This window comes from Lathyrus oleraceus, chromosome 1 (genome assembly GCF_024323335.1).
Source record: "Lathyrus oleraceus cultivar Zhongwan6 chromosome 1, CAAS_Psat_ZW6_1.0, whole genome shotgun sequence".
NCBI classification, from domain to species: Eukaryota; Viridiplantae; Streptophyta; class Magnoliopsida; order Fabales; family Fabaceae; genus Lathyrus; species Lathyrus oleraceus.
In genome coordinates, this window is record NC_066579.1 from 7311728 (window position 1) to 7337087 (window position 25360).

A 25360-nucleotide genomic window follows, 5' to 3' on the forward strand; every position below is an offset into this window, starting at 1 on the left:
TGGTGGTGTTTGACATGATATATGAGGCCTATTTGGACATGAGTGAGCTCTCACAAACCAATTCCAATCATCAAATCACTGATTAAATGGACAGTTGACCAACAGTTGACTTTTAGGGTTTCTGACTGTCTGCTCATTGACTGATGACTTCCAAACCCTAATTCCTTGAGAACTTGACTTCAAATGATGTCCCAAGTTGTATGAACTCTTGATTATTGATCATGGTGCCCAAATTCCACAAGAATGGCCACCATCCACTGCTTTGACTGACAGTTGACTTTCTTTGACTTTTGACTGTCTGTGTATGAACTGATGATCTCCAAGCCTTCAACCCTTGACTTGAACACTTCAAATGGACCTCCAAGTCATGTGATCTTGTTGGACAAACCCTAGGGCCTTGGCTCCTTGAGAATTGTGCTTGCTTGCTTGACTGACTGATCTCCTGATCAGTTTGACCTAATTCTTGCTTGCTTGCTCTTGAGGCAACTGAGGGTTATGCAAATGCTATGCAATGGACCATGATATGCTATGACCTAATATGAAAATGTATGTACAATGATAGGTGCAAATTTGAGGTGCTACAGCTGCCCCTATTCAATCAGCTGGGAACCCGAATGGATGAGAGCAACGGCTGTCAGACTTTCAGGGTAAACAGGGATTGAATACCAAAGAACCGTAGAATTTGCACAGCTGGATATGATACAAAAAGAACCACGTCATTTACCGATGACAACTGCATGACAACTTCAGAAAAAGCAAAACCATTTACCGATGGTTGGAAACTGGAAACTTGATATTTACCGATATCAACTTCAGCAAGGCCATTTACCGATGGCGGCTGGGGAAAACAAACTTCTGAAAAACCAAAACCATTTACCGATGGTTAAAACTGGGACCTTGATATTTACCGATATCAACTTCAGCACGACCATTTACCGATGGCTGCTGGGACACAAATTTCTGAAAAACAAAACCATTGACCGATGGTTAAACCTTGATATTTACCGATATCAACTTCAGCACGACCATTTACCGATGGCTGCTGGGAAACAAATTTGATGTAGAAAGGAAGCAAGACCATTTACCGATGGTGGCTTCAAAGAAACTTGACATTTACCGATGTCAACTTAGCAAGACCATTTACCGATGGCTGCTGCAACTGGGAATTCGATATTTACCGATATCGAAGAAAGTCGGGCCATTTACCGATGGCATCTCCACTTGGGGAGGAACAAAAATCTTTGTTGTGGTACCAGATAAGACGTTTACCGACGACTTCTGGGGATTTTAATTTTATCAACAAACATGACCAGACATTTACCGATGACTGGGATGAGACTCGATGTTTACCGACATCGAAAGATGATGTTTACCGACATCCAAAGAAATGACCAGACATTTACCGATGACTGGGAATGAGAATTTTATTGGGGAGATACAGATATTTGCAACTGGAAACCAGATAGGACATTTACAGATGACTCTACTGGGGATTTCTAGCTGAGGATTATCAAACGTTTACCGACGACTGCAGAAAAGACTCGATGTTTACCGACATCGAAAGATGAGGTTTACCGACATCGAAAGATGATGTTTACCGACATCAAAAAATGACCAGACATTTACCGATGACTGGAGAGAAAACCCGATGTTTACAGACACCGAAACAATGGTGTTTACCGACACCAAAAATGACCAGACATTTACTGATGACTGGGGTGAATATTCGATGTTTACCGACACCGAAACAATGGTGTTTACCGACACCAAACAATGATGACCAGACATTTACTGATGACTGGGGAGAATACCCGATGTTTACAGACACCGAAACAATGGTGTTTACAGACACCAAACAATGATGACCAGACATTTACTGATGACTGGGGAGAATACCCGATGTTTACAGACACCGAAACAATGGTGTTTACCGACACCAAAAATGACCAGACATTTACTGATGACTGGGGTGAATATTCGATGTTTACCGACACCGAAACAATGGTGTTTACCGACACCAAACAATGATGACCAGACATTTACTGATGACTGGGGAGAATACCCGATGTTTACAGACACCGAAACAATGGTGTTTACCGACACCAAACAAAGAAACACACGCGGGTGCTGACATGACACTTACTGGTATCACAAGAACGACTTCTCAGATATGTCAAGGCAAGGTTGACCACTTGCTGGGGGTCTCTCTGGAGAGAAACAAACTTTCTGTCACCAACGGGTGAGGTAATAAACCTTTGTGGGGATATCAATCCTGAATGCTGTCAAGAGCAACTGTAGCAGACTTGCTGTGCTGATGTTGAATGAAATGATCCGCCTCTGCCGGGGATACGGTCTGGTGAAGTTAACACATGAATGCATATGTTTGATTTTTCCACGGCGTAATGCTCCATTTATGAATGGAAATGCTACGCTATTTTGAGGATGCAATGATTACTACATGCAAAATGCAAATGAACCCCGGCTAGGGAGCCGAAATGATCAGGTACTCCAACTCTGTGGGGAGACTCCTCTTGGGGAATACTCTGCGGGGAACTCTGCTTGGGGAATGGTAAAGCGACTTCGCACTCATGTTGAAGCATAGCACTGCTGCTGGGAAAAGGTAAACTCCGCTGGGGATATCCTTCAGTCCACAGATGGGATAAATGTTGGAGATAAATTCAATGAACCTGCCTCACTCGGGGAGGAAATCGGCAAATACAGGCCTGCTGGGAATAGGCAATCCTTAGATCTGTTGGGGAATGGAAAGCACTATCCACAGACGTCTTCGCAGGGGAACATAGCTTTGATAGCTTCCAAACTTGCTTGGGGAAAATATCTGCTGAGGAAACGTCCTCACAGATGCCAATCTGAAAAAACAGCACAACAAAATGCCCCCAGGGGATACATGGACAAGATACGCTCAAGTGTCCTCGACATTCAAAATGATTTTCAAATGTTTCATCTTTCTGCAAGTTATTGTGTAGCCTCCATGTTCTTATATGCAATGCTTATCAAAAATTCGGACATTTTTGCAAACAAAACAGTAAAAATAAAAACAAAAGAGCTATTTATCTGAATAACAACTTTTATTGATTGAAAATGCGCCTGAAGAGGCAAATACATTGGGAAGCAATTCCTAGAAAGAGGTAATTGCGCACAAAAGGAAAAATCTATCCTAATGGCAATGTGAACACAACATCCACTATTTCCCAATTCTGTTATACCTCACAGATCATCATTTTTCCTCCCAACTCCTTGCTTTCTGAGAAGAATGAATGGACGGATCACATCTTTCGAGATGGCAGACGACAAAGCTTGATGAAGTACAGACAACTCAGACTGTAGTCTTCGCTTTAATCCCTAACTTTTGCCTGGATCGCCCTTTCGGGTTTTCAATCCACCGGGATACCCATTTTTGCCTAAGTCGCCCTTGCGGGTTTTCGACTTACCGGGTGTACAAATTCTTTTCATTTTATCCCTAACTTTTGCCTGGATCGCCCTTTCGGGTTTTCAATCCACCGGGATACCCATTTTTGCCTGGACTCTTTTTTCTTTTTGTCCAGCGGGTCAATTTATGCGAAGTATTTTTTGACTACATCTGAGTTAACAGGAGACGGAAAATCTTCACCATCCATAGTTGTAAGCATCAAGGCTCCACCGGAGAAGACCTTCTTCACAACATACGGACCTTCATAATTAGGAGTCCACTTGCCCCTGTTATCTGTACCGGGAGGGAGGATCCTCTTCAAAACTAGATCACCGATCTGATAGCTTCGAGGACGCACTTTCTGATCAAAGGCTCGCTTCATCCTTCGCTGATACAACTGTCCATGGCATACAGCTGCTAGCCGTCTCTCCTCGATAAGGCTCAACTCGTTAAACCTTGTTCGAATCCACTCGGCTTCGTCCAGCTTGACATCCAATAAAACTCTCAGAGAAGGAATCTCCACTTCAACAGGTAGGACAGCTTCCATACCATACACAAGGGAGTAAGGGGTTGCCCCGGTCGACGTACGTACTGAGGTACGGTACCCATGCAAAGCGAAAGGCAGCATCTCATGCCAATCCTTGTACGTAACGACCATCTTCTGCACAATCTTCTTGATATTCTTGTTTGCCGCTTCTACAGCACCATTCATCTTCGGTCTGTAAGGAGAAGAATTGTGATGTTCAATCTTGAAATCTTTACAAAGCTCTTTCATCATCTTGTTGTTGAGATTCGAACCATTGTCAGTGATGATTCTCTCAGGAACTCCATAACGACAGATGATTTCTTTCTTGATGAACCGGGTAACCACTTGTTTGGTAACGTTAGCATAGGAAGCCGCTTCCACCCACTTGGTAAAGTAATCGATCGCAACCAAGATGAAGCGATGTCCATTCGAAGCAGTAGGCTCAATCTTCCCAATCATATCAATGCCCCACATGGCAAACGGCCAAGGCGAATTCATGACATTCAGAGGGCTTGGTGGTACATGCACCTTATCAGCATAGATTTGACACTTATGGCACTTCCGAGCATACTTGAAACAATCGGATTCCATAGTCATCCAGTAATAACCCGCTCTCAACAGTTTCTTAGCCATTGCATGTCCGCCGGCATGAGTACCGAAGGAACCTTCATGAACTTCCTGCATTAACATGTCTGCCTCGGGTCTGTCCACGCATCTGAGCAAGACCATGTCAAAGTTTCTCTTATACAACACATCATCCTGATTCAAATAGAAGCTTCCAGCTAGCCTTCTCAGGGTTTTCTTGTCATTCTTCGACGCACCTTCAGGATACTCCTGAGTCTTGAGGAAATTCTTGATGTCATAATACCACGGCTTCTCATCAATCACAACAGACTCGGCTGCAAACACATACGCAGGCCTCTCGAGTCGATTCACCGCAACATGTGGCACATGATTCCACCAATGAACTTTGATCATAGACGACAAAGTAGCCAAGGCATCAGCCATTTGATTCTCATCCCGGGGGACATGATACAACTTCACCTTCTTGAAGAACGTCAGTATTCTTCTGGTGTAATCTCTATATGGAATCAAATGCGGCTGATTCGTATTCCAATCTCCATTGACTTGATTGATCACAAGAGCTGAATCTCCAAATATGTCAAGGTTTTTGATCCTCAGATCAATGGCTTCTTCTATCCCATGATACAAGCCTCATACTCAGCTTCGTTGTTGGTGACGTCAAACGTCAATCTGGCAGAAAAAGGTATATGAGCACCGTTAGGATTGATCAGTACTGCCCCAACACCATTACCGTTCATATTCACAGCCCCATCAAACATCAGTGTCCATTTGTCATCCGGGTCCGGTCCTTCCTCGACAAGAGGCTCTTCACAATCTTTCATCTTAAGATACATGATGTCTTCATCAGGGAATTCAAACATCATAGGCTGATAATCTTCAATCGGTTGTTCGGCAAGGTAGTCTGACAGAATACTACCCTTGATGGCCTTCTGGGACGTGTACTGAATGTCATACTCTGTTAGAATCATCTGCCAACGGGCAACACGTCCGGTGAGAGCTGGTTTCTCAAAGATGTACTTCACTGGATCCATCTTAGAAATCAATAAGGTAGTATGGTTCAACATATACTGCCTCAGTCGGCGAGCAGCCCAGGCCAAAGCACAGCAAGTTTTCTCGAGCAGTGAATATCTTGTTTCACAGTCGGTAAACTTTTTGCTAAGGTAGTATATGGCATGCTCTTTTCGACCAGACTCGTCATGCTGTCCCAATACACACCCCATCGAGTTCTCAGTCACTGACAGGTACATTATCAGAGGTCTCCCTGGAACTGGAGGTATAAGGATTGGAGGTTTCTGTAAATACTCTTTGATCTTGTCAAAAGCTTTCTGACAGTCATCATTCCACTTGATCGCTTGATTCTTTCTAAGCAGTTTGAAAATTGGTTCACATGTAGCAGTTAGATGAGATATGAACCTTGCAATGTAGTTCAACCTCCCTAAAAACCCGCGGACTTGCTTCTCCGTTTTCGGTTCAGGCATCTCTTGAATAGCTTTGACTTTCGCTGGATCAACCTCAATCCCTTTCTCACTGACAATGAAGCCTAAAAGCTTCCCTGATCTCACCCCAAACGTACACTTGTTCGGATTCAACCTCAGCTTGAACTTTCTCAACCGGTCAAACAGCTTCTGCAAATTAACCAGGTGCTCCTCTTCTGTCTGCGACTTCGCAATCATATCATCTACGTACACTTCAATTTCTTTGTGCATCATGTCATGAAAAAGAGTCGTCATTTCCCTCTGATAGGTAGCACCAGCATTCTTCAGCCCAAATGGCATCACCTTATAGCAGAACGTGCCCCAGGGGTGTAATGAATGTTGTCTTTTCCATGTCCTCTGGCGCCATCTTGATCTGATTATACCCGGAGAAACCATCCATGAAAGAGAATACCGAGGATTGAGCCGTATTATCAACCAATACATCAATGTGAGGTAATGGGAAATCATCTTTCGGACTCGCTCTATTCAAATCCCGGTAATCGACACACATTCTGACTTTGCCATCCTTCTTCGGCACAGGACGATGTTGGCCACCCATGGGGGATAACTTGTAACAGCCAAAAAACCTGCATCCCACTGCTTCTGAACCTCTTCCTTGATCTTAGTTGCCATGTCAGGACTCGTTCTACGAAGCTTCTGCTTGACCGAAGGACATCCTTCTCTAAGAGGTAATCGGTGCACCACAATGTCTGTATCCAAACCAGGCATATCTTGATATGACCAGGCGAATATCTCCACATATTCTCTCAGCATCTCAATCAGCCTCCTCTTGACAGAGTCCTCTAAAGCAGCCCCAATCTTGATTTCTCTTTTGGCGTCCTCAGTACCCAAATTAACAACCTCCAACTCCTCCTGATGAGGTTGGATGACCCTTTCCTCCTGCTTCAGTAATCTGACCAATTCTGCAGGGAGTTCACAGTCTTCCTCACTCTCCTCTTCAGCTTGGTAGATGGGATTGTCGAAATCATACTGAGCCATAACAGAACTGTTCATAGTGAATGCCATAAGATCGCTTCTGCATGTTTAATGCTTTGTTTTAGAAAAAGAGTTCAAAAAAGTCACAAAAAACAAAAACATTGCCATTTTTATTGTTTTTTGAAAAAGATGAAAACAAAAAATTGAAAGACAGGGATCACAAAGTTTGATTTCAAAAAATGTCCTTCATTAATGATAATCATTGAAACATGATGAGGCCCTACAATGAATCACTACGCCTTGGGCAGATCGTAGGATTTTCATGCAAAAATGACAAAACAACAGAAAATTACTCTGTCAGAAGAGTAACTTGAACCACTTCTTCAGCCGTCCAGTTGTTGATAGACCCCCCTGGTGCACACGGGCGAACCCAGTTGTCCAAATCACAATCACTGTCACAGTCTTCACTACCGGTTGCAGAGACGTCGCCATGATTCATCAGCCCAGCGCTGGTAAAAGTACTCGGACCCGCTTGACCATTCTGCTCTGCTCGGAGAGGCTCATAACCAACACCAAATTTGTCTTCTTTGACAGGCAAATCCACCATCTTGCCCCAGCCTTCAGCTTTGCCAGAATCAACAACCTCTTTAGCCTGCTTGTAAGAAGTAATTGAAGCACCTGGCTTCCTCTGCTCAGCGTACGCCACTTTCTCAAGAGCCACAGTCTCAAACGCCTGGCATAAGGTTTCGTGGATCTCGCCATCCACCTCAACATACTTGAACGAGGATAGATGACTCACCAGAATCTCTTCTTCACCGCACACAGTCACAATCTGACCGTTCCAGACATACTTGAGCTTTTGATGGAGAGTCGACGAGACTGCCCCTGCTGCATGAATCCATGGACGCCCCAATAAACAACTATAGGCGGGCTGGATGTCCATAACATAGAAGATGATATCGAATACCTCAGGACCTATCTTCACAGGCAAGGTAACTTCTCCACACACAGAACGTTTGGATCCGTCGAAAGCACGAACGATCAGGTCACTGGGATTAAGCACAGACCCTTCCGCATCAATCTTCTTCAGAATCTGCTTAGGCAGCACATTCAACGACGACCCGGTGTCTACCAATACGTGAGACAATACTGCCCCCTTGCACTCCATGGTGATGTGCAAGGCTTTGTTATGGTTTCGCCCTTCAGGCGGTAAGTCCAGGTTGGTGAATCCTACACCATGCCTGGTGCTCACATTGGCCATCACACCCTCCAGTTGATTGACAGAAATCTCTTGAGGCACGTAAGCCAGATTCAACATCTTCAGCAAGGCATTACGGTGTGCCTCAGAGCACAACAACAGTGAAAGTATAGAAATCTTGGACGGAGTTTGATTCAACTGATCTACAATCTTGTAGTCACTCTTCTTGATTATTTTCATAAACTCCTCCACGTCCTTCTCAAATGACCCCTCGGGCGCTTCTTTCTGGACAGGCTCTTCCTCAACCACAGCTTGCTTACCCTTTGCTTTGGCGAGAGCCTCAGCATTATTGTCCCTCAAAGGCTGCGGTGCGAACAGACGACCGCTTCTGGTAAAACCTCCTGGACCCCCTACATTATCCACAGCCGGACCAACAGTTGCAGGAACTCTATTCGGCAAACCAATTGTCACTGGAGTTTGATTCACTGGTCTTGTCTGACTCTCAGCCCTTCTGTAACTGCGGTGAGCATTATCATACTTCCACGGCACGGCTCTACTATTCTCAACAGCCCTTCTTCCAGACGCAACGATAGTGGTTGGAACACTGATGGTTACAGGCACGGGATGGTAACTGGGGTACCATTTGCTGCAGGTGCACTAACAACCCTTTGTCCACGTTCTTCAGACGGTTTAAAGTAAATGGTGATAGTTGACACTGTTCCACGATCTTTTACAGCCCTACTGAATTGCAAACAACCTTCATCCATCATACCCTGGATACCGGCCCTTAACTGGTCGCAACCATTCTCAGATTCTGCACAGCCCAAACAATTCTCATCACAGCCTGAGTAGACACCCCCATTCAGCAGACGGCCCTTCACAACTAGCAGAGAAGTCTGAACATCATCAACACTAACAACCAGATCTTCAGCTTCTTTCCCTTCAATATTGTTCACTCTGTGCCCACCATGCTGAGGCATAGGGTTGTTTACGACGTTAGGCACTGGAGCGAAGTTGATCGCCTTGGCATCGACCAAATCTTGTACCTTGTGCTGGAGAGCCCGACACTTCTCAGTATGATGCCCTGGTGCCCCAGAGTGAAAGTCACATCTAACATTAGCATCATAGCCAGGAGGCAGCACCGTTGGAGTGGCCATCGTACGCAACTCTACAAACCCTAACCGGAGTAGTTCGGGTAGTAGCTCTGCGTAAGACATAGGCAGAGGATCAAATCTTCTATCAGCCTGTAATTTCTGCCTAGGCTGGAAAGGACGTTGCTGTTGTTGTTGTTGCGGTTGTTGAACTCTTTGTTGTTGTTGCTGACGAGGTTGAGGTGTCGGAATGGTTACTGCAGCAGCTTGACGGTATTCAATTCTGTTCTGATCTCTGCGGTGTTGAACAGCATTAGTTTCACCCTCTCTTCGACGAGGTGCCCCAGCAAACGGCTTCTTAGAGGAAGAGGAACCAGCATCTTGGATCTTCCCAGTTTTAATCAAACTCTCAGTCCTCTCTCCACAAATGACAACATCAGAAAAACTACCGAATGGGCAGCTCCCCATCCGGTCCATAAACACACCTTGAAGAGTACCGATAAACATATCTGTCAACTCCCTCTCCAGCATAGGGGGTTGAACTCTAGCAGCCAGTTCACGCCACCTCTGGGCATACTCCTTGAAGCTTTCATTGGATTTCTGACAAAGACTCTGCAGCTGAGTCCGGCTCGGTGCCATGTCCATGTTGTGTTTGTATTGCCTCAAAAAGGCCTCACCCAGATCCCTCCAACAGCGGATAGAATCTCTCTTCAATTCCATGTACCAGTCCAAAGAAGCCCCAGATAGACTATCTTGGAAAAAATACATCCACATCTTTTCATCATCGGTATACGCGAGATCTTTCGATAATAAGCCTGCACATGGGTGCGAGGGCAAGAAGTACCGTTGTATTTGTCGAAGGACGGTGCTTTGAACTTGTGAGGGATTCTCAAACCTTCAACCAATCCCATATTAGTAACATCAAAACCGAGAGAATTTTGACTTTCCATAGCACGGATCTTCTCAGCAAGAGCCTCAACTTTACGGTCTCTCTCATTAACCCTTCCCAGAACGTCTTCGTCTTCACTGAGCAGAGAGAACATATCCTCTTGTCTGTCAACAATCGGAACAGGATTACGGGCCGGAGCACGGACTACTCTGGCATTAGCGGCATCTGGAACAATAGGTTGACCGTTGATTCGAATACCCCCCAACTCATCACCTACAGCATAGTTGTTGATGGGTACAGCAGCAGCAACATTGTTATCATTGACCGGGCCTCCCTCTGGCGGAGCATGGTTGATCGGTGGATTTGCAGCCTCTTGTCTCTGAACCATAGCTCGAAGTTCTTCTTGCCCTTGCGCAACCCCTTGCATCATATTCATAAACTGGGCCATGCTAGCCTTCATCTCAGCCAACTCAGCTTGAAATTGATCCATACTTCTCTGTTGATTCAGTCTTGTTGAGTAGCGGTGCGGACGTTGATCAGCTATCCTGCCTGAACAGGAACCAAGAGTGAGAAGTCACGACCAAGAACACCTGTTATGCAAAATGATATGAGTATGATGCTAATGATGCGTATGATGCACATGATATGCTCATTTCTCAGGCATTCAAAGAGCCTGACCCATCCTGAAAAGATGGCAACCTGCAGCAACAAGAGAACAAACAGATACAAGGAAATGCTGACATCCTTATATATACATAAGGGTAAAAAGGCATACAACCAATGTCAACAGAATATCTGAATAAACAACGTACAAAGAAAAAGAATCCCATCCAACAAGCCTGGAGGTGATTCTTAACAAAAGATCTAAGAGATGTCTTACACGCAAATGAATCCCATCCAACAAGCCTGGAGGTGATTCTCAACAAAATACAATCAGAGACACAAACTAAGACAGACGGTCTTCCGGAATGAGGGTCTTCAGGTAATGGCACTGGTCTATCAACAGTGTGCATTCTGAACATTCTGGTAGAGGGGTAATCTTCTCCTTCAACTGCCGTCTAAGCTCTACCACTTCTCCTCCAAGGTGGTTCTCTGATGCCTGTCTCAAGTCTACTTCCTTCTTCAACTGGATGTCTTTATCTCTGAGTTGCTTCTCCAAGTCTCTGATCTTCTTCTGATAGCTGGCCTCAACCCTCTGCAGCCTCAAGCGCTCCCGATGTTCTGCGTCTAACATGCTCTCCATCTCCTCGTAGGATCTCTTCTTGTTCCTTGCTCTGCTAGCATCCTCTCCTTGCACTTCCCTGAGTTGATGGGCCAAGTGCAGCTTATCAGCTTTAGCTTTGTACAGCTCCATCTGGGTATCTTGCTCCTTCTCTCTCAAACGGCGATTCTCCATCAAGGCTTGCTTGTAGTGCTCTGCAGGCACACTATCAGCAAGGACCAAAGGGGGTTGCTCTTGCAACGGCTCCATCCTATCATAGGGTAGCAGCAAAGTTTCCACTCTCTTCTTTACCCAATCGGTGTAATCGGGCATTGCAATGGCAAACTTCTTCCCTAAGACGGATCCATCCTTCACTCCCACATCTCTCCAGGCTTTCCCTATCTGCTCCAACTTAGCAGGGTCATCCTTCTTCTCAAAACAAAAACTTTCGGCCATCTCAGCTTCGAGCGGTCTTTCACTCATAACAAACCCTAGCTGGCGAAGAGAAAGAACTGGATTGTAGTTGATGCAACCTTTGGTCCCTATGAGTGGCACGCTCCGGAATTCACCACAACTTATGATGACATCCTTCACATCCATCCGGTACGACTGCCACCTGATGTCATAGGAAGTGAGCGACATGACCCTCTGAGTCCACTTCAGAGTGCTCTGGGTATCCACAAATGGTCCACTGGCTGGCAGAAGAGACATGAACCATTTGAACAGAAGAGGCAGGCAGCACCTGATGGCTCCTCCCTTACCATGCCTGCTGTGAATGGCATAGTAAGTATCTGCTAGAAGAGTAGGGATTGGATTCCCTCTGATGAAAATGCTGATAGCAGTGAAGTCAATGAAATTTGGCATACTGGGAAATAGGATGACCCCATAGATCATGGCAGCTAGCTGTGCGTGAAAAACTTCCCAATTCCCCTTTTCTGCTTCAACTCTGGCTACTCTCAACAGGAACTTCAATGGCAGACCTACAACCTCTCCACAGGGCTTCCAATTCTCACCAACTTCCTCAACACTCAACCGGAGAGCTCTGGCAATCAATCTGAAGTCGACCTCCTTTGGGACGTCCAAGAAGGGAACTGATGCTGAATCGGGATGCTCAACAGTATAGAATACTCCTCGAGAGTAGGTGCTAACTGGTAATCTTGGAATGTGAAACATCTAAGCTCCGGGTCATAGAACTGAAGGAGTGTCTGCAACGGCACCGGGTCAACTACTGTCTTCAATACTGTCAAGATATCTCCGTACCGCCCAACAAAACTCTTCAGTCGGTCATCTATCACGAGGCTACCCAACTCAACTAGCGGAGTCAACGGCTCACGGTGGAAACTGTAGGAACAGGTTTTCCGCTTCGGCTCGGGAACTGTTGTCATCTCTATCAGTAGACAGACTCTGGAATGTACCTGAGAAATGATATGCATGCAGAGATTAGTTTTTTTTTCTTTTTTCTCTTTTTTTTTTTTTGATGATTTTTTTTGATTTTTTTTTTCAATGCGTTTCTTTTGAAAAATAAATATGCTATGATGCACATGATGCAGACTGGACTGGCTGGTTGTGCAAACTCTGATACTAGGTCGAAGCTTCAGTCAAAATCGGAACATAAATCCCACTTAAGGTTAACTGAACACTGTCTGAACACAAAGTCACCATCAGAACCAAGTCACCAAAAGAACCGAGTCACCAACGGTACCTGTAATGAAATAACCCTTCCCCACTCACGGGTGTAGTCTAGGCCAGGGTAAAGCTGAGAGAAACGCAGCATAAATAACCTTTCGCAGAAATACTATCATATACACACCCGAAGTATGTAACGACAGTATCCCACCAGGGTCTGAACTGCTCGTGATATCAATGTTCCGCTAAGTGGCGCCATACCACCCGCTTCCCATGAATCACTCTATTCCTAATCATCCTAGATTTTCACTCATGGTCTGGGTATTGGACCTTTTACCTCAACTGACTCCCCCCCCACACAGAGAAAAACAGACAGCCAGCCAGTAATGAATAATGAATATGAATGCAAACATCAATGCACACAATCAATGCAAACAATAAATGTACATATATACAATGAATGCAATAAAATACAACAAGCAGAAAGCAACCAAAACCCTAATCCTAGAGAGCGCTAGGAGAGACTCGCTCAGGGAAGATGGACCAGCAGAGGTCAACTTCTCTATATCCCCAGCAGAGTCGCCAGCTGTCGCATCACGCGAAAAACCGGCGGGAAAAGAAAGAAACAACAGAGCCGCCACCGTGCGTTATTTATCCCAAAAGAGGGAAAGGAAACGCTCGAAGTAAACCTGGAAAGGACATGGTCTCGCGACCAAAGAGGAAGGGTTCGGGAGTCGGTTATGCGAAGGGAAGGTATTAGCACCCCTACGCATCCGTAGTACTCTACGGGATCCACGCACAAAAGGAAGGAAATTGGTTGCTAAACACTGCTCAAATACTCACACACACTGGCTGAAAGAAACGCAAGAGACTGACTGAAACTGACTCGGCAGGATGTCGCATCCTGGGCCTACTTAGTCTATCAGGCATAGACATCAGAGTTGAAGTAGTTCGGACTGGGGAAACGACACATGCTCGCTAGGATGTCGCATCCTATGCATACGTATCTTCTCGGACGAGAGAAGAATCAGAGCATTCGTAGCTCGGCTGACACGCGCACAAACAAACAGACAAATAGGCAAACGTGGAGCCCGACTGCCAATCACTGGACTTATGTCAGCATCCGAACCTAAACACACACAAGAAGGCAAACATGGAGCCTGAATGCCAATTGCTGGACTTACATCAGCATCCGAACCAAACACACACGCACACTGGAACCCAAATGCCACTCGATGGACTTACATCAGCTTCCAAGCACACAACTACACAACAAGTTGATAGGGAGTCGGGGACTCGAGCCTATAACTGTCAAACACACACTCAAACAAACAGACAACAAATTGCTAAGGAGTCAGGCACTCGAGCCTAGCAACTGTCAAACAACACACACAAAAAAGAAAAAGGGCGCCCGGAGAGATCAGCTCAATCTCCTGCCTACATACTTCATCTGGTATGAAGATCAGGGCGATGTAGTTCCCCTACGGAGGGATAAAGGACTAGCCTAACCAGATAACAGAGGGAGACCTAACTAGGGAGACTACGACTCGAGCCTAGATGTTATCATGCAAAATCATCCCTAAGTTAAGGTTTCTAGCTAAATGGCACAAGGGCCAACCTATCCTAAGCATGGCTCACACAGGAAGCAAGCCACACACACTTAACTTGCACAGGAAGCAAGCCAAGCAAAACCTAACTTGCACAGGAAGCAAGTCTAAACTAATCCTAACTTGCACAGGAAGCAAGTCAAACAATCCTATCTTGCACAGGAAGCAAGTCAAACAATCCTATCTTGCACAGGAAGCAAGTCAAACAATCCTACAAGCACGGATAGCACACGCTATACACAAACAAGTGGCTCAAACAAGGGTTAGGTTTTAGTCAAGGGGTCATATCAACCTCGACAAACAAACCTCTGGAACTGGGTGAATGTTGCTCTTAACCTTGCCATTGAGGGGCTAAGGTGAAGCAGATGAAAGGTGAGTGAAGATAAGACTTCACAGCTCTTATCCCTGGCCTGGGAGAGCTCAAGACAAGAATGTGTGGGTTCAGAAAGTGGGAACCCTTCTACACATTTGAAACTGACTCAACTGTACAATTGTACAAGATCTTGGGTTTGTATCTGCAATGCATCAACACAGTGGCGTGAGCAAAGCAGATGACACACTGAATAGTGGGGGATAGATTGCATATCCCTACCTTCCACCAATTGCCTCTTCACTTAGGAGGACTTTGACTCTATGCAAGGACAAAAGTAAACAATCACAAACATTGCCTCTTAAGGAGGACTTCAGACAGTTGCCTGGCCAAGCAACAGGCCAGGTCTTCCAGACTACATGAAGTAAAAGAGACATACCTCAATGCAAATTGCTTATACAAGCAAAGCAAAGCAAAGTTCACAAGGAACTACAAGCAACTAAAGTACCTGAAATCAGTCAAGCACAGTTAGTATACAAGTCAGGGTTAAATCAAAATGAAACAGACATCAACCAGTCAACACAAGCTAGTGAATGTGCAAGGCACAAGGCTTAAGGCATGTGAGCCAAGCCACCTACAAAACAAAGAGGTTAGACAATGATACTTGAGTAAGCTCAATCAAAAGAATTGGTCTTAATGGCCATTTGATGGTCAACCTGAAAACACAAGCTCAAAGGTGAGTAGCAGGACCACTAGGGCAAGCCTAGGGTCAAAGATGAATGAGAAAGTCAAAACAGCAAGGGTTAAGCATCCAAAATCATGTTCAAACAATTAGGAAACAAAACCGATTGGGTTCACATTCATATCAATCACTATCATCATTTCATGAACCATTTAGGTCAAAACATGGCAAACAGAAGCTCATAGAAGTCAACAGAAAGACTTGCATCAAAAGCAATCTAAACATTTTCCAAAAATCACCAAATAAATCATGATCAACCCTAACACATAGCATGGTAAGCATGTCAAATTTCATCCCATTTGGACAAGTGGAAGGTAGTCAATGAAAATCAGAAAGTCAAAGCCAATTTGAACATGCTCAAAGAAGTCAACCAAACATGCATCAACTTAGAAAAATCATAAGTCAAGAATGGTGTATGATAAATGAATAGGACCAAAACCATGGTAAAGATGAGGATGTCTAGTTATCTCATGCAAAATTTCATGTCCATCTAATAAAGTATGAGAATTTCACAAATGAAATGGGAACATGTGTCACACAAGGTCAACATTTGACTAGGCAGAGAAGGAAAATCTCAAACAAATGGAAAATTGTTCAAATAAATCCAAGAAAATTCACAAGTCAAATAGACATAAAAGAGTAGGCTCATGCAAAATTTCAATCCATTTGGAGGTCAAGAAGCATGGTAATGAAAATCATGAAGTTGGACATCAATGGTGTGACACAAATTGTCACACCCTAATTCAAAAAATCATATCTCACAAACCACAAATGATAAATTCACAAACTTTACACCAAAATCACCATGAATGTGTCTAGTTTAAGCACAAAAAATTTGGGAGCCATTGGATACATTCTCATCATTTCACAATTGATTTGGCAAAGTGTACAAAATTTGGTCACATGTCACAAACCCTAAGGCCATTTAAAAACCACTCATCCAAAAATTCTGGAAAAATAATGATAAAAAAGTAGAGATTATGATGAACACAAAACAAAAAGTCCCATTCAAATTGGATTAAAAATGAGCAAGTTATGATTTTTGGAAGATTGGGTGATTAAGTGAAATAAAATGTGAAATTAATATTGAAAGAATGGCATTTTGGTAATTCTTTGGGCCACTTAATTAAACACGGTCGTTTCGGCCTTAAAAATGAAATGTTCCTATTGGTTAGAGGGAGAAAAAGCCATGCACGTGAAAATGAAGGAAATCTGAGAATGTAATTTCTAGGGTTTCAATGAACAGTGCAATCCCAAATTGTGATTTCACAAACTTGCCCAGAAATTGCAATTGGCTATATCACTGTGATCATCAAGCAACATACAACAACATCTTAACATTAGTTTTCATTAATTTGAAACACATAACAAGAAATCAATGGAAACATTTTCGAGCATCAAACTTTATCTCATCATATCTTCATGAATAAGCAAACATTTTCAAAAATAAAGGCATCACTAAACTCAGCATTGAAAGACCTTTTAAGATCATGTATCAATTTGGCAAAAGAGGGAGGTCGAATCCATACCTATTTTTGAAGGGCAGTTGTGTACAGATGCTTTTTGATGGTTTTGAGGTGAAATAACTGTCCTAGAGCCTTCTTGATGATGAATGGTGAAGGCTGTTTGACTTGTGGATGCTTCAATCTTGGATTGCCATGGATGAATGTTCTTTCAAAGCAGTGGTGGAAAAGGAATTTCCAGGTGGAAAATGATGATTGCCACAGGTCCAAAATGCTGTTTTAATGATGTTTCAAGCCAAGCAAATTTGGTCCTTTGGAGGTTTCGGACAGGAAGTTGAAAAATGCAAAAGTGGTCTTTTGAGAGAATGAAAAGCAATGGTTTCTTGTTGTGTGTTTTGTGGCTGCTGCTTATTCATTTTTGATGGGTGGATGAAGCCAAAGCCAAGGCCATTTTGAGTACCATAGTGAAAATAGCAATGCAAGGTTCAATCTTTTGTGTTTGGACTGTTTTGAACAAATGCAAGTGAGAGGGATTTTTGGAGAATGAGTGAAGTAACCAAGTTTCTTGCTGTTGGATGTTGGCTTTTTGATGCTGCAGGTTTTGACAGTGTGGCTCCTTTTTACTGCTTGGGCCCAATGGTTTGTGGTTTGTTGGTTAGGTTGCTGCAGGGTTTGACAGTGTGGAAAATGAAGGGTTGGACTGAAAGGTGAAATGCAGGTAGCAGGGTTAGGTTTTGAGAGAGGGAGCCATGGCCTTGTTGCTGTGTATGGTTACTCTTGGATGCTGCAGGTTTTTTATAAGTTCTTGACAGAAGATTGGGAATGCCAAGCAAGGTGTTTTTTCAGAATGAGAATGCTTCCTCCACTTGCCTTGGCCAAAATGGTTTTTGTGATGCTCTTGCTGTTACTGCTACTGGTTGTTTTATGACAGGAAAATAATGGAAGGCATGGTATTAGGCAAGGCCAGTTTAGTTCATTTTGTTTGGACAGCAAAATAGCAAGATGTATGGTGTGTTGGAGAGAATGTTGTATGCAGTGTTCTGTTGGCAAGCCAGGCTTAGTCTTGTTATGTTTTTGACAGAAAAATCAAATGCCAATAGCAAGCAAGGATGAGGTTGGAAAAATGAGTGAAGGTGTTTTGGTCTGTGGTCTTGTGGTTTGTGGCTGCTGTAGCAGGGTTTTGGTGCTCTTTGTTTTTTGACAGGAAAATGGTAAGGAAAATATTGCCTCAAGCCAAGGCCAGGTTTGTTTCCTTAGTGTTTTTTGAGCAAGGTCATTTTTAGAATGAGTGTGAATCCATGAAGCTTGGTTGGTTTTTGATGTGGTGGCTGTTAATGAGATTTTTTCAATGACAGAAAATGCAGTATAGAACCTGCTGTTAGGAGTTGCTAATGTGGTTTGGAGTTTTGTAACTTTGGTCTTTTGGACAGAAAAAAGAAATGCATACACATGATGAATGAAAATGGTTTGTTATGTTATGTTGGTTTGTGTGTCTGCTATGACAGAAAATGCTGGGACATATTGCCTCAAGCCAAGCCAGCTTTTGTTCTCCTGCTGTTGAATGTCTCTTGGTTTGGAGTTTGACAGGTTTTAGAAGAATATGGCCAAAGTGGTTTTTTCAGCATGAATGAAATTCTATATGTTTGTCATGTCTTGCCAAGAGTTTGTAGTATGACAGAAAATGAACAAGACTGCTATGTGCAGTACCAAGCATGGCCAGTTTTTTTGTTCTTTTTGAAATTCTTTTGACAGCTCTTTGAAATGTAACAGCAAGGTGAGTTTTTTTGAGAGAGTGGACCATGCTTCTTCTGCTGTCAAATGGCTGCTATTACTGACTTCTCATGACAGAAAATCATGGAACATTCTGCTGCCTTTGTGGTACAAGCATGGCTTATGGGATGTGGTTTGGTGAAACTTGTACTTTCTTTCCAAAAATCAAGCAAACTAGCATGGGCTGTATGTACTTCATAATTTGACTTGGCAAACATGTTTTAAATGATATTTCTGAGCTGTTCCAATTGGCCAAATGTTAGAAAAATGTTTATTTCAAAAAGTCAAACATTGGTCAAACTTGCATTTAAATGAGATAGGTCAAAAAATGCCATTTTGATTGGTGAAGTTTTGGCTCATGAAATTTATATTTTTGGAAAGAGGAGATCAAATGTGACTTGTAGGAAAAAACCCCACCAAAATTGGCCAAACGGTTTGGGAGATATGGCCCTTTGAAGTTCAAGAATTTCTGAAATCGATTCGATCATAACTTGCCAACCACACATGGGAATTGAGAGTTCTTGGACTTTTTGGAAATGGGAGAACAAGATCTTCAACTTTCATGTTGGGCAAAAATTCATTTGAAGCTTGTATCATGATGTAAGTTTGAGGATCAAAACTTTCCATTTTTGGTAAGTTTCAGTTACAGGCCCAGTTTCCATTTTTGGAAAATTTTGATCTGGCTTCAAATTCTTCCATGGTGGTGTTTGACATGATATATGAGGCCTATTTGGACATGAGTGAGCTCTCACAAACCAATTCCAATCATCAAATCACTGATTAAATGGACAGTTGACCAACAGTTGACTTTTAGGGTTTCTGACTGTCTGCTCATTGACTGATGACTTCCAAACCCTAATTCCTTGAGAACTTGACTTCAAATGATGTCCCAAGTTGTATGAACTCTTGATTATTGATCATGGTGCCCAAATTCCACAAGAATGGCCACCATCCACTGCTTTGACTGACAGTTGACTTTCTTTGACTTTTGACTGTCTGTGTATGAACTGATGATCTCCAAGCCTTCAACCCTTGACTTGAACACTTCAAATGGACCTCCAAGTCATGTGATCTTGTTGGACAAACCCTAGGGCCTTGGCTCCTTGAGAATTGTGCTTGCTTGCTTGACTGACTGATCTCCTGATCAGTTTGACCTAATTCTTGCTTGCTTGCTCTTGAGGCAACTGAGGGTTATGCAAATGCTATGCAATGGACCATGATATGCTATGACCTAATATGAAAATGTATGTACAATGATAGGTGCAAATTTGAGGTGCTACAATCTTGATCTTTGATATGTCAAATGAGACTTGTATGGACATGAATGAAGCCTTTCAAACCATCTCCCACCTTCCAATCCATAAAATCAAGCACAGTTGACCACAGTTGACTTTCTATGGTTCCAGATGAAATTCAGCTTGACTGTTGAGCTTTGATCATCCAATCTTGGGCCAAATTACTTCAAAATGATCACATAATCATATGAACTTGATAAATCAACCCTAGGGATTTGTCTCAATGGAAATTGCACATGCTTGATTGTTTGACCTGATCTCCTGACCAGTTGACCTAATCTGTCTGAATGACTTGCACTTGGGCAAAAGGCAATACAAATGTTATGCAATGGACTATGCTACGTTAATGACCTAATGATGAAAATGTATGTACAATGATAAGTTCAAATTTGAGGTGCTACACACGTACATGTGGAAGAAGGCGCCAGTAGCAGGATACCCAGGTTCCACCTTTCTTTCCTATCTTATGACGTTGCATTGGGGACAATGCAAGGTTTAAGTATGGGGGTGGGGGGAAGCTTTACCGCTTTTATTTATTGCTTTCTAGGTAGATTTAAATTATTGTTATTATTATTTTCTTTTGTTATTTTTTGTTAAAGTGTCAGTCGAGTTAAATATCAATGTGTTGTCGAGTCTTTATGCGTGGTTTTCGTTATTTACTAATTCTCCTATTTGCTCAAGCCATACAAAGAATTTTGCAAAAATCTAGACTTAGAGATACAGTACATCTTTTGAAAATCCTAAACTATGAAAAAAAACTGAGGTTGAATTGTAGAGATTTGGAAAGACTTTATAAGATCGGTATCGTTCTAGCACCTTAAATCTCCCAAGTGTAAGATCGATTTGAGTACTTGTGATGCCATAGCCTTAAATTCTACCCATTAATATTTCCTTAAGTAATTTATCTAGCAGTCAGCACCATCCTAAGCATACACTACGCAAGAAGTCGATGCAAATAAGTGTATGATTTCAGGCTTAGAAGAAGAAAAGATTACAAAATGTATGAAAAATGTTGTTCCCTCTAAGTTAGGTGATCCTCGCCCGGTCATTTAGCCCAACGGTATAACCATATTTAACTGTTATTTGAGCAAAAATGTGAAAAAGAAAGAAAGAAATGATGATGAGATCATAGTCACTAACAGATTATCTTGCTATGAATGTGAAAGGATAACGGGCTTAATGTGATTGCGCTAGAATGAAAAAGGATTAAAAGAAAGTTTAGTAAGGTAGGCTTAGGCATGACAACATGATTCGGATTGGTTTGTATAGGAGGGAGACTTATGGTTGCAATATTGCGACTATGTGCTTCAACGATACCCTTAGTGTGGAACTGAGTACCTGTTAATACAATTTTGAACCAAAGTAAAGTTTATAGACTAGAATGAGTATCTGAATGCAACTGTGTTTTCTACGAGTCTTGATAATGTATGCTGTAAATACTTTACAAAACTTTTTTTCATATACTTGGCATTTGCTTGAGGACAAACAAAGGTTTAAGTATGAGGGAGTTTGATAACGCGAAAACGTATCATATTTTTGGCTCCATATGCATTGCTTTTTACTTGATTAACACTTATTATTACGCAGTATTTTATGTTTATTGCAGGTATTTATCGATTAAAAGGTTTACAGCAAGCAAAATGGAAAATAGCAAAAAGGAAAGAAAAAGGAAAGAAAAAGAGAAGAAAATGGAGAAAAATAGAGATAATGGGCCACCAAAGCAAATGGGCTTGTGGCACCCATCATCTAGGGTGTGTGGCGCCTGCCACATGGACCAAAGGAGGTGGTGGCTCTCGCCACCAAGTATAAGATAATGGTGGCGCTCAACCCTATATTGGTGGCGCTCGCCAAGGAGTCAAATACTAGGGTTATGGCAACCGCCACAACCTAGTCTTCCCTCTTTTTCTCCATGTCTCTAGCCACGAATCCACCCACCTTCGCTACAAATTAGGGATGTGTAAAATATATAAGGACTCTCTCTCAGACTCGTTGGGAGCTCTCTCTTCTTCCAGTTTTCAATCTACGGATTGTTTTTAGTCAGAATTATTTTCTTTTAGTTTTCTAGGCACTTTTCTTACTTTGTAAAAGTAATAGTTCTCCATATCGGGGACTATTGCGATTTATTATTTACGTATTTGAATTCAATTGTAACGGTTACTCATTGCCAAAGCCTGCCGACATTATTTTAATCGAATAATCAAGATTCAGTTCCAGTTCTCAATTTGTAATCCAGGTTTTATTTTGATTTCTGTTTTATTTATTTTTGCCTTATTGCATGTTTGATTTTCCAAATACCATGTTTGTTGTTGGATCCATGTCCGGCTAAACCCTTAGGTATTGGTATGTAAAGACCGTCGAAATGACGGGATTCATAAATAATTGGTGTAAGTTTTTATAAAATTTATCTTTGCGGTTTTTAGTTTCTTATTTTAATCAAACTATTTTTCGTACGAGAGTACAAAACAAACTAAGGTTACGGTCAACAAGAATGAGAGTTTGAGATTTTAAATGAATGAGAAGAGCGATCCAAAACGCAACGGAATTTAAAATTTCTCCTTTAGTGATCCTTACGAATGGGCATGATCAGTGATAGAATCGTTACCTCTTGTGGAGATTGTAACCTTTGATGCAGATCTATGGAGCGATCACGAACGTTGAACGATGACAACGCCTCTACTCAGTCCACACGAACGGATTCCTTCAATCTCAGTGCTAGCTGCTACGAATGAAGGCTTTGAGAGAGAGAGAGAGGGAGAGAGAGAGAGAGAGAGACGAAATTGCAACTGCACCAATGCTTCTACACAAGGGTTCTATTTATAGAACCACTTGTGTGGGCTGCAAGCTAAAAAGCCCGCTCAAGTGTATGTGGCCCATATCTTATAATATGCCAAAATCACTTAAGCGCGTGGTACCTTACCATATTTCGTATTCTACTTAAGTTCATTGTACCTTATGATGTTCTACAATTCACTTAAGGGCACCGTAAATTACGGTATTCCTTAGTTACTCTATCTCTCATCAATTTATCCTTTTGTGTGTGACCCTGTAGGTTTTCGCGGCATTGACAATTATATTAAATCACGTATTTAACATAATAAACAGTGAGCGGTATCTAGCAACACATCACTGCTACCCAAGACATGAAAATGTCATGTGATCTGACAGATCCTTTTGTGATAATACTTACGTGTACAATTACCCTTTTGCCCTTATGTCTATATTGAACACAAGGCGTAGACCGTGTCATCCTTGTCCAGTTCAATATTCGGCCCATAGACATTTATCATGTTACGCAGGATGGGCAAATTCCATCTAGGTCACTCATGTCCCTTAGCATGCTTCGTGGAGTACCCATCAACTGTCTTTATGGTCATCTAGTTACGGACAATGTTTGATCAACAATAAGGCATTCGACTCTACATCTAGGGTCCATAGTGGTTTCAGGTCGAAGGGTGGCATACACCATTATCACCATGAGAATAACTTATGACACTTTGCATAACATTCTATGTAGTATTCTCATAGCGGGTCAATCCAGTATAAATGTTACTCTTAATATTCATACCTATGTTTAAGACTTGATAACTCCTTATCCATGATCCATGAGATGTGATCATCAGTCTATATACATAATAGTGTTAATGCTTTAATGTTATCCCACTTCACAATAAAGCTCGACTATGGATACTTTAAGGATAGTATTCTTATGTTTAATGTGATCTCATGATTAAGTCACACTTGATACATTAAACGGGGTATTTATTCTAGGGACTTTATTAGACAAACATAATAAAGAAAAAGCCTTTTATTATTAGTAAATAATTCGATACAAGTACCAAAAGTATTGGCCTCTAGGGCTTACACCAACAATCTCCCACTAGCACTAGAGCCAATCAGGCATACCCCTAATTCCCATAGATCTAGTATGGCCATCATGCTTCTGCTGCGCAAGAGGCTTTGTCAATGTGTCAGCAATATTGTCAAGTGTAGGTACTCTGCATATTTTCACATCTCCTCTATCTATTATCTCTCGAATGAGGTGATAACTCCTAAGTATGTGTTTGGATCGTTTGTGAGATCTAGGTTCCTTAGCTTGTGCGATAGCACAATTGTTATCACAATAGAGACCAAAGGGATCCACAATGCTAGGAACTATGCCAAGTTCACTAATGAACTTTTTGATCCAAACAGCTTCCGTTGCTGCACTTGAGGCAGCAATATACTCGGCCTCAGTTGTAGAATCAGCAACTGTGTCTTGCTTTGAACTTTTCCAACTCACAGCGCCGCTGTTTAAGCAAAACACATAACCAGATTGTGATCTAAAGTCATCCTTATCTATCTGGAAGCTAGCATCAGTGTATCCAATTACAGCCAGCTCTTCCTGACCTCCATATATTAAGAATGAGTCCTTAGTCCTTCTTAAATACTTAGGGATATTCTTGACAGCTACCCAATGAGCATCACCAGGATCAGATTGGTACCTACTCGTTACACTTAAAGCATACGAGACATCTATTCGAGTACATACCATGGCATACATGATAGATCCTATTGCAGATGCATATGGAATCTTATTAATGTGATCCCTTTCTTCCTTAGTTGAAGGGGATTGTGTTTTTGATAGACATAGGCCATGTTGCATAGGTATGAATCCTTTCTTGGAATCATACATATTAAAGCGTCTCAGCACTTTGTCTATGTACGTACTCTGACTTAGGCCAAGAATTTTTTGTGATCTATCTCTATAGATTCTGATTCCTAATATATAGGCTGCTTCACCTAGGTCCTTCATAGAAAAGCATTTCCCCAACCAAGACTTTGCTTGTTGCAGGGTAGGGACATCGTTTCCAATGAGTAATATGTCATCTACATATAATACTAGGAAAACGATCATACTCCCATTAACCTTCTTGTAGACACAAGGCTCATCTTCGTTCTTGATGAATCCATATTGTTTTACTGTTTCATCAAAACGAAGATTTCAGCTTCTGGAAGCTTGCTTCAATCCATAGATTGATCTTTGTAACTTATATATCTTTTGGGCTTCTTCTAGTATGTCAAATCCTTCAGGTTGTGTCATGTACACATCCTTAAGAAGATTCCCATTAAGGAAAGCAGTTTTGACATCCATCTGCCATATTTCATAATCATGATATGCAGCGATAGCAAGTAAAATCCTAATAGATTTAAGCATTGCAACTGGTGAAAAGGTTTCATCA